General features: G+C 45.1%; 1 long non-coding RNA gene across 1 annotated transcript in view; it reads left to right on the forward strand.

The window, feature by feature from the left end:
* The window catches only part of LOC110255462, an 82,671-nt gene extending 74,678 nt beyond the window's left edge, over window positions 1-7,993 (forward strand). Inside the window, exon 3 of the long non-coding RNA XR_002335758.1 lies at window positions 4,700-7,993. This is a non-coding gene — a long non-coding RNA (uncharacterized LOC110255462). The remainder of the gene's footprint in view (window positions 1-4,699) is intronic.

Consider the following 10,878-nt stretch of genomic DNA (forward strand, 5'->3'; position numbering starts at 1 on the left):
CAGCTGAGGCTTATGCCATAGCCGTGGCAATGCCGGATCCTTAACCCACGGAGCGAGGCCAGGTATTGAACCTGCATCCTCACAGATACTATGTTGGGTTTTTAACCCTATGAGCCACAATGGGAACTCCTTGTTATTAGCAGTGAAATCAGCAGTGGCTCTACCTCGAATTTGCCAAGTGGCATTGGTTTAAACAACCTAGAACTAGACTGTACTGTCCCAAGTCTGCTGCAAAGAGGACCATGTGTCTTTATTGGGTTCATGTGTATTGAGCATTTATTGACACGCCAGGCACTCTGCTAAATGAATTACAAGCATTGTCACTGTCAATCCTCCCATCAGCCCATGGGGTAGTCACTATTATAATTCCTTTTTTATAGAAGAAACTGAAACACAGAGAGGCAAAGAAACTTGCCCAAGGCCACACTGTTAATAAAACTGAGGTGCTGGGATCTGAAGTCTATGTTCTTACACACTCCATGGCTCCACCTCTTTCAACAGTGATTTGGTGTGCTACTTCCATTCCACATTGTAATGAGAGGGTGGGCTGTTGTTAGGCAGAATCTTATGAGGAGTTCCCACTGTGGCACAGGGGGTTAATGATCTGGCTTGTCTCTGGAGGTGGTGGTTCATCCCTGGCCTGATGCAGTGGGTTAAGGGTGCAGCATTGAGGCAGCTTTGCCATAGGTTGCAGCTCCAGCTTGGAATTGACCCCTGGCTCAGGGACTTCTATATGTCTCAGGGGTGGTGGTAAAAGAAAAAAAAAAAAAGAATCTTGCTGGGGCACACCGCTTGGTGTTACACCCTACAGTCTCCTCCCCTCAAGTTTGGGTGGGACCTGTGACTCGCTTCACCCAGGAAACAGGGCAAAGGTGATGGGGCGTCCCTCCTAGGGTAAGACTTGGCTTAGCAGACTGGAGTGAGAGAAACTCAGCGGCTGGCCCTTAAGAGACAAACAGCCATGACCCACCCATGGAGAGGACCACGTGGCAGGAGCTGCTGGTGGGCTTTAGGGACCAAAGGCCATCTCTAGCCAACAGCCAGTGACTTGTGGAGACCCTCAGTCTGCAAAGAAGTGAATTCTGTCAACAGTCTGAATGAGCTCAGAAGTAGAGTTTCCCCAGTCGAGTCTTCAGGTGAGAATGCAGCCTGACTCACACCTTGATCACAGCCTCAGGAGAGTTTGAGCAGTAGCTGGTTAGGCCATGCTGAAGTTCCTAACACATAGAGCCTGGAAGACAATACCCAATGTTGCTTAAGTTGCTAGATTTGTGGTAGTTTGTTTGGCTGTAATGGAAGACTAAACCAGGCTAAGGAATTTGCCCAAGGTCACACCCTTAGGAAAATTACAGAGCTGGGAGTTGAACCTAGTTCAAGGTTGAACCCAGTTAATCTGACACGAGAGCCACATTCTTAGCAACTTCTCTCTTTTGCCTCCTTCAAAAATACATGATAGAGATGATTTTCTGTTCAGTATGTAATTATTTCTTCAGTTTTCTACTGTTTAGCAACTCATGGCCCATGATGTTCTTGACTGGAGAGACCTTAGAGGGGCCTTTGATATTCCTTTAAAAGATGCGTCCCTTCTTTGAGTTCCTTTTGGTCAATGACAACATTGCCAGCTGGATGTGTCACAGTCCTTGGCCATTTTAGACCCATAGCAATAGTTTCAGGTTTGTACAATGTCCCCTAAACCACATAACATTATGTAATAGGTAGGAAGATCAAATCCCTGTGAAGAAAGTCATGAAGATTTTAGATGTGAGGACATGCAGACTGTAAGAAGGATATTTAAAGCACTTAGCTGGAGACACAAAATAAAGAGACCAAAGATGAAGGAACACTGACCAGGAGGAAGGGCTACTTCAGCCTTGGGGCACTATGTCAGATCCCTTGTTGAAAGTGATTTTATAATCTGTGCCCTCGAGTCCGGTCAGAATCGGTGACATCATTTGCAGAACCCAATGTCGGAGGAAACACAGGGCCTCTTGTTCCAAAGTGAAGAATTTCAGAGCAGTGACTGCAGCACATTAAGCTAAGTGCAAGGCCTTTCTGAGTGTGGGGCTGGTGCGCCTGCAGTGACTCTTGTCATGAGGCCAGCCCTGGGCACAGACCCCACAAATTCTGAGGCAGGCTGGACCTGTGATGGGGGTTATCAGACATCTCTTGCTATTGTAATAAGTCTTTTTCTCCCTGTGCATCTAACCTGCTCACTTATTCAAAAGAGCTTTCCAGCTAATACCTAGAATTTATAACATGTGCCCCTCCATCCCTTCTGCCCTTGGCCACACCACAGGGCGGCGGGGGGTAGGGTGGTGCTTGTCTTTAGAGATCAGAGAATTTAATAGCAAAAATGGTCAGTACTTTGCTTAAAGTCACATAGGAAATGAGGTTCCCTTTTATCTGCATCTTCACCCAATAGGATCATAAAGCTGAGTGAGGGCTGCATTCTCCTCATTCTTATTTTTGTCTCCATCCTCTGCCCCAGCCCAGGCCATGGTCCTAGCACAGTGTTACCTTCAGGGTGGTGGCTTGGGGTGTAATGGTCTTTGAAAACATTGGTTGAGGAATTCCCTGGTGGCTTAGTGGTTAAGGATTGGGCATTGTCACTGCTGTGGCTTGGGTTCGATTCCTGACCCTGGCATTTCAGCTTGCTATGGCCATGACCAAGATAAATAAAATAAAATAAAATAAAAATGTTTGAAATTCATGAATGAAATGGACTTCCTGGGAAGCAACCAAGCCTTCCAGCCCCATCACCACCTGGGATTCTGATCTTCTTCACTCCATCCTTTGTTCTTCTCTTCTCTCTCAAGACCTCAGGGGAAAGATTGGGCATTTCTCCCATAAGAAGCTATGTCTTGATGCCTTGTGACAGCTCCTTTCATGCAAAATGTAACTGTCATGAGAGGCATTTGGAGACCTAAGTTATGAGGCTAAGGGAACTCGATCCTTCCAGCACTGTCAGATCACCTGCAGCCCAGGTGTGCTTGCTCACAAGCTGCCAAGGCTAGTGGTGACTCAGCCTTGAGAGAGCTCAGAAGTCCTTCTTAGGCATAAGCTGCCTTCTTCTCCTCATTCCTTCCAACCCCTCAGTCCACTCTCAGTATGGTCTGTAGGCTGTAGCTCTCCTCCTGCTTCCAACACAGTTTGGGCAAAATCTATTTGATTTTTGCTCACATTGCATGATTACAGTCCTGTGTGTGTGTGTTAATATCCAGTTATGAGTGTTTAGAGCTGCAAGGCACATTAGACTAATTTAACCCAATTTCCTCTTTTCAAGAGGAAAATCAAGGATAACATGATGGTCACCAACATATCCGCAGCCCGGACTCTTGGCTTCTAATTGTACTTATACTGCTCTTTCCTGCATCCTAAGCAGCCACTTTCTCTACTGAGTTATTTACTGCCTTCCTAGCTCTGATCTCAGCCTGTGTTTTCTTCCATGGTTTCTCTTGGTCCTAAGACATATTACATATCATTCTTCTCCAGTTTTGCTCATGGACTTCATGTGCCATGACTGTACTTGGATCATCCATTCTGGAATTCATCTTCTCTCTCTTTTCTTTTGGCAGGTATGGGTGGGTAGTAGTGGTGATGTAGGCTAACCAGTTCCAATTCATTTATCCTTTCTCAATATTTCATCTTTATTGATACTGAAACATTAATATTACACACATTCTTACTTGAACACTTTCTAAATAGTGAAGACCCAGCATGCTTAAAAGAACATAAAAGACCTCTCTCTCCCCCACTTCCCTCCAACTTCTTCTGGCCACTGCTCTATAATGAGCTTCTGTCCTTGGATGCTGAGCACGAGTGATGATTTCTTTGCCAGGTCTGTCTTCTTATCCCTGTAGTTTACCTCCAAGGCATCCTCTTTTATGGTAGGATTTCAAAATTAAGCCTCCAGTTCACCATGCATCAGATGCAACTGAACTAAAATTAGGTCCACAAGTGCCCACAAGTGTTCTCCTCATTTCCTTCAAATAGGAGCTGGGTCTTTGACTGAGAAGAAAGATGGAAGAAATAGGAGATCAGTAGCCGACACTTGACTTAGCGGCTGCCATTTGGTGCACAAGTCACCGCAGCATGTCCACAGAGGCAGTGTCACCTTTGGAAAGGAACGCATGCCTCTCATTGTTCTCTCCCTCCTTGCCTTGCTCACTGACTCTTCTGGGGATTTAGCCATGGATTTGATCATTTCATAAGGTCTGATAATATTCCAAGACAGATTCCCTAGGTCAGATGAGTAGCTGCCCCAGTCAAGGCTGGTGGTATCTACCTGGAGAGACGCTCCGTCCCCTGGAAAATAGCCAGGGGACAGAGGAGCAGACATATCCAGAGCTAGAGCTTCTGTCTAGCTGATTCCTGAAAGCCAGAGTCTCAGAATCAGAGGGAAAGCTGAAGTCAAGGGCCCATGGCTATTGAAACTCTAATTGAAACTGCCAGAGGTGTGTGTGTAGAGGCACATCAGTGACAAATGAGTCCAGCAGGTGTGTGCCATGCGCGGACAACGTGGAGGAAGCTGTGCAGAGGTGGCTAATGGATGTGATACAAACCTCAGTCAGTAGCGTTGCCAGACTGTGTTGTCTTTTGCTTCCCTATCATTTTGTGTAACCCAAGTTCCTAACTCACTCATCTCTATTTTTATTTTCTACCCTGCTTCTTTTGTTCCTCCTGCCTGCCCTTTGCCCAGTGAATTGGGAGGAGTGCAGCTGAAACCCAGTTGGATGTGTCCAGGAGCTACTCTGTCTGCACAAAATGGGCTGGAACTCAGTTCTATAGGTATGCATATGTTGGGGGGGTTAGTGTGTGTGTGCGCAAGTGTGTGTGTGAATGTGTGTGCTGCAGGATTGGCTGCAAGCCTTTGATAACAAACAGAATAATACTGTTTATATTCACACGGGGAAAGACTTGACTACAGAACTGAGCTCTTCACAGCATAATTACAACTTGCTGAGCACGGTGGCTCTGGTGAACAATGAAGATATAATCAGTGCACCTATTTGTCCTCCTGGATTCCAGCTGCTAAAGCAATTTCTTTTTCACAGAACTGACAATTTTGCGGTTCTCGTGAAAATCCACCGTTCCCCCCCGCCCCCAAATCCTGTGAAATGGAGCTCGCCGGAGGAAACACTGTGAAAGCAGCCTGGTCCCTGCATCATCTCCATGAAATTAGGCAGATCGTATTTCCAGCACTGCCATCCTGATTGCATGTTTGTTTAAAATGACAGTTGATGTTGTGTATCTCTTTCATTAGGGAGGCTCAGCGATCTTGACATTATTAACGAACTGCCGCACTTCCTGCATATAAACAGGAATCCACAGAGACATCTCAGGGCGCACTTGAAGGAGAGGAAGGCTCTTTGAATGGGGCGGGGGTGTACAACAGAAGTATCTCACCATGTTTGCAGTTTGGCAGGTGTATTTAGCTATTCACAAGTGAGTTGTTTTCCACGAGGCCTAAGCACCGAGGTTCAGATGGTGATCGTGAGCATCTGGGTTCAAGCCCTTGAAGTGGCCAAATCGAGTGGAGGCAACTGGGGGCTTCTGGAGGAGCGAGGGGGCCAGAGCAGGGCTGATTGGTTCTCGTTCCCCTCGTTCTTTGAGCCCTAGCTGCGTTGAGCGCCTAGTGCTGGATTGTGAGTCACACAGACAGGGACTTTGTTTTCTGGATATTTGGAATTGCATAGGTACATTGAAGCCTTGACTTTAAATGATCAGAGTTAAGTGGGCTGGAAGCCCTGGATATGAATTTAGTATTTTCTCATCAAGTGTTTTTAGCTCAGCCTATTGCTACTCATTTAATACTAAGGGTACCCTCCATCAGAGGCCCTTGTGATGGTGGAAACTGGTGACACACACTCTAGTCCTCAGTCAAACTCATTTGTGGCTGTTCCCTCCTGGCCAGAAGATTTTACCTCCTCCCTCTTAGGCACTGACCCTCTGAAAACCTGTTCAGCCACCTGAGAGCATTTCCATGGAGGTCTCTGCTCCTGCTCAATTCCTTCCCAGTCCATTCCATCCAGTTCCTGGCTCTGGGCCAGGTCCAGATGTACAGCCCACCCCCTGCCCCAATCCTGGCCACTTGCCCTCTGTAAGGCTGCCCTGAGAAGCTCACACCACTCTGTATTCTTAGAGTTGATCCCAAGCGAAGTCTTTGCTGACCTCACATGGTCCACAGTGGTTCCTTTGCAGATGTCCAACCCGCAGCCCCATTCTTGTACTGGGGCTAGAACCAACAGCAGGATGGTAATGACTCTTGTAAGAAGAAAGGGATGGGGTCAAGGGGTAAAATTATGTTTAGGTTTATAAAAAGGAGGAATGATCTGGGAATCTCAAAAATCATTGCTTTCACCTCCCTTTCTCCCCTCTCTTCTTCCCCCAGAAGTCATTAATTTCACCTTGTAGCTCCTGCTGCAGAGCAGGGAGTGGGAGTGCATGAAAGTTGTTTCTTCCCAGACAAGGGGTTTTGAATCCACATGAGGGCAGTAGAGAGTCTATTGTAGCTAAATGGCCTCTGCAAAGGGTAGATTGAAACCTTGACCGCCACCCATGGCTTGAATGCTAACTCTACTAAACCGCCCCAAATGCTGGTCCAACGTCAGCATGAGACTAAGAAAGCTCAGTTTCAGAGAACTTGCATCATGTTATCACTGCAACCCGGAAATCATAGTATCCATCTCTGTATAAAGAGGATTTTAGTCTGGTTTGCTCAAGACAGCAGTCCCAACTTACACCCAAAGCCTCAGGTTAATTGTTAAGAGAGTACCTCCTTTCCCTTTGGAAAAGTATGCTGATTTGGATGACAAATTACCTGGCCACCCCACCTGCAGGTTCTTCAATGTCTTTAACTGTCCGAAGGCCCAATGGGCATCGTCGTGGGAACAGCAGGGATGAACAAGAATCACAGAGTTTAGAGAAATGATTTTTATGTCCATACGTAAAAAGACTTGGAAAGCGAGCTTAGAAAGAGGACAGGTAGACAACGGGAATATATAATCAAGCAAAATACTGGAGACAGAAAAGAAATGAAAAACGAGGAGGCTCATAAAAGTTGGACATATTCCCAGAGGGGACAGTAAATAGGGAAAGAGGCTTTCATGGCTACTACCCTTGGGAGGAGTAATTATTGGCTCTAGGAGTGTGGACATTAAGGTGTTTATTAATCAGAAAACTTTGATCTTTCTCCTTAGACCCTTGTTCCTTCTGTCCTCTTGAGGGTCTGTTGGGGTAAAGAGTCAACCAGGCCCCTTCAAAGGAAGTGATGACATATTCTTCCTGTTCTCCAAAGTGCTCTTGTGGGAATCACCCGTTTCTTGAGCAAGAGAGCTGAGCTGGTGTTTGAGCAGACGGGGAAAACCCCCCATCTGCAAGAGGCCCTTTGTCCTTCTGGAAAATTACTGAAGTGCAGTGCATCAAGACTATACACAAACAAAAATCAATTGCTCGAGATTCCAGCTCTGACCACAAAGTCAATAAGAATGACAAGAATAAATTTGTTCTTCCCTTAAAGGCTCTTAGAACCTAAGTGGAAGGGAACTCTAACATGGAGAGAGGTGGAGACAGGCCTTTGAAGACTGAGGATGAAGAAATGAGAGATCCCCAAAGCAGAAGATAAGGTCGAGGAAAAGAAAAGAAATAGAACAAGAGGATAATACAGAAATTACCAGAAAACAACAGTGAACCCCTCTTCTGCCTGAAATGTATGAGCTATTTTCCTATAACTTTATTTTGTACGTCAAAGGTAGAAGAAGATAAATAGGTAACTGCTAATAGCTCTGTTATACTTGCCAGAAGGTGGGAGATGGGAAGATTAGAGTCCTAGAGAAAAGAGTGCAGAATCATCACATTTAGGCAAAGTACCATGATGATGTGTAAATATAGCTAATTCCCGTTGAGCTCTAAAGATGTATCAGGCATTTTTTTTTTTTCCGTATTTTTAGGGCCGTACCTGAGGCATATGGAGGTTCCCAAGCTAGGGATCGAATTGGAGCTGTAGCTGCCAGCCTACACCACAGCCACAGCAACATGGGATCCGAACCACATCTGCGACCTACACCATAGCTCATGGCAACACTGGATCCTTAATCTGCTGAGCGAGGCCAGGGATCGAACCTGCGTCTTCATAGGTTCCAGTTGGGTTCGTTAACCACTGAGCCACGATGGGAACTCCCAGGCATTTTCTGAAGTGCATTATGTTTCATTGTTTTTTACGGCTATTTTATAGGGTAAATCCTGTTATCCTTATTTTACAAATGAGGAAACCGAGGCACAGAGTGGCTAATGAATGATGCAGTTCACATAATCAATAAATGTCAGATTTGAAATTTAGGACAATTGGTTGGGAATGGATGAATGAAATTTCTTGGTTACATCCCAGATTCAGGGAGTTCCCATCGTGGCTCAGTGGTTAACGAACCACTAGTATCCTTGAGGACGTGGGTTTGATCCCAGGCCTTGCTCAGTGGGTTGAGTATCCAGTGTTGCTATGAGCTGTGGTGTAGGTCGCAGACTCGGCTTGGATCCCACATTGCTGTAGCTGTGGTGTAGGCTGGCAGCTGTAGCTTTGATTCAACCCCTAGCCTGCGAACTTCCAAATGCCGCAAGCGCGGCCCTAAAAAGACAAAAAAACTAAACAAAGCAAAAAACAAAAAACGAAAAAACCAAAACATCCCATATTCAAAGCATGGAGTGAGGAACATTGTTGAAATTTTCTAGAGCCTAAATGCAGAAACAAAGACACCCCAATCTCACATGTGAATTCAGGAAAGAAAACCAAAACCCAGGATTGTGAGGTGAATGTATTTCCGGATATACATCTTCCAAGATATATTTGTGGTTAGTTCCGTCTACCCCCCTTAATACTCATTATGTATGTGATTCATAACTGAGTTTGTTAATATTATTATTATAGCTTTTTACAAGTGCATTTGCCTGGTATTTTAGCATGGGGGTTGGAAATGTGGAAGATAAGTCAGACTAGCATTTTGTGAAACTAATTTCTGGAGAAGATTGTGAAGGCCAACATAAATGACAGGGATTCATAAGGAGAAGAATCTGTGTCTTACAGAATGGAGGGAATTCATCCAAGCTCTGGCATAAGACCATAGAGTCAAACCAGGGCACAAAATTGCAAGAAAATGCTTTGAAGTTAAGCTGATAACTCTTGTCCTGATTTTCTATAGTCTTTATTTATCACTACTAAAGCAGTTCTAAAGTATCCTTTCCCTCAAGGAGCTTATAATTTAGCTGGGAAGACCGTTCTGTGTAAAATCATATATGCTAATAGTCAACCCAGGTAGACTGTGGACGCTGCAAGGAAAATAACTGTATTATCTCAAGTAAAAAGAAGTCCAACTAAAAGTGGCTTGACCAAGAAGACATCTGTTATCTCACAGGGCAGAGAGACCAGGGACAGGATGTGACCATGGTGATTAAGGTGCCATTTCAGAGTTAGAGCTCTAGGGTCCACTCCTCGGATTTCTTGATGTTTCCCTCTTGGTTGCAGGATGGCTGCTGCAGTTCCAGGAATCACGGACAATGTCAATATCTAGAGTCAGAAAAGGAAATATCTGTATCTTTGTTTCCTTTTTAAGACTTCCTTTTAGGAGTTCCAGTCGTGGTCAGTGGTAATGAATCCAACTAGCATCCACGAGGATATGGGTTCAATCCTTGGCCTTGCTCAGTGGGTTAAGGATCCAGCATTGCCCTGAGCTGTGGTGTAGGTCGCAAAAGTGTTTCAGATCTGGCATTGCTGTGGCTGTGATGTAGGCCGGCAGCTGCAGCTCAGATTTGACCTCTAGCCTGGGAACCTTCATGTGCCACAGGTATGGCCCTAAAAAGACGAAAAAAAAACTTCCTCCCAAGAAGTCTGTCCACACAGTTACCCTCATCAATCATAGGCCAGGATTTTCTCATATGCTCAGGACTAAACTGCTAACTTGGCAAGGCAGAATGAAGTTACCATGATTGCTGGCTTAGACCAGCAGGTCTCATACTGTGGGCCATGGCTATGTGGCACTCTCCAGCATCCTTTCAGGGGGCCAGCAGAGTCAGACAACTTTGGAATAGGCCTAAGATGTTATTGGTCTTTTGACTGGGGAGATACTAGCACTGATAGTGTAAAAGCAATGGTGGGTGAAACAGATGGTCCCTTATCATGTACCAAGGCAAAGGTATCAAACTGCACAAATGGCCACCTTGTTCTCCGTGCCCACAAGCTCATAGCCAAGGAGAATGCCAGCTTCACTTAAAAATGCCCTTGGTAAAGTGGTAAAAATGACTAATTTTATTAAATCCTGACCCTTAAATAATTTTTAAAAATTTAGGTTATTTTTAATTATTAGTGAAAACATTGATTTGTAGGAGTTCCTATTGTGGCTCAGTGGAAACGAACCCTGCTAGTACCCAGGAGGATGCAGGTTCAATCCCTGGCCTCACTCAGGGGGTTAAGGATCCTATGTTGCTGTGAGCTGAGGTGTAGATCACATGTGTGGCTTGGGTCCTGAATTGCTGTTGCTGTGGTGTAGACCAGCAGCTGCAGCTGTGATTGACCCCTAGCCTGGGAACTTCCATATGCTGTAGGTATGGCCCTAAAAAGCAAAAAATGAATAGAATAGAATAGAATAGAACAGAACAGAATAGAACAGAACCCAAAAAACCCCAACCAAAAAAAAAACTGATCTGTAATGTTTTATGTTTCATGTGCACAGCATTGTGTTTCTACTTCTGTATATCCTGTAACATGCTCACTGCTAAACATTTATTTTCCATCTGTCACCATACAGTTGATCCCCCTTTTCTCATTTTGCCCTCCCCTAACCTCTTCTAATCTGGTAACTGCTATTCTGTTTTCTGTATCTCTGTGTTTGT

This window comes from Sus scrofa, chromosome 9 (genome assembly GCF_000003025.6).
Source record: "Sus scrofa isolate TJ Tabasco breed Duroc chromosome 9, Sscrofa11.1, whole genome shotgun sequence".
Lineage (NCBI taxonomy): Eukaryota > Metazoa > Chordata > Mammalia > Artiodactyla > Suidae > Sus > Sus scrofa.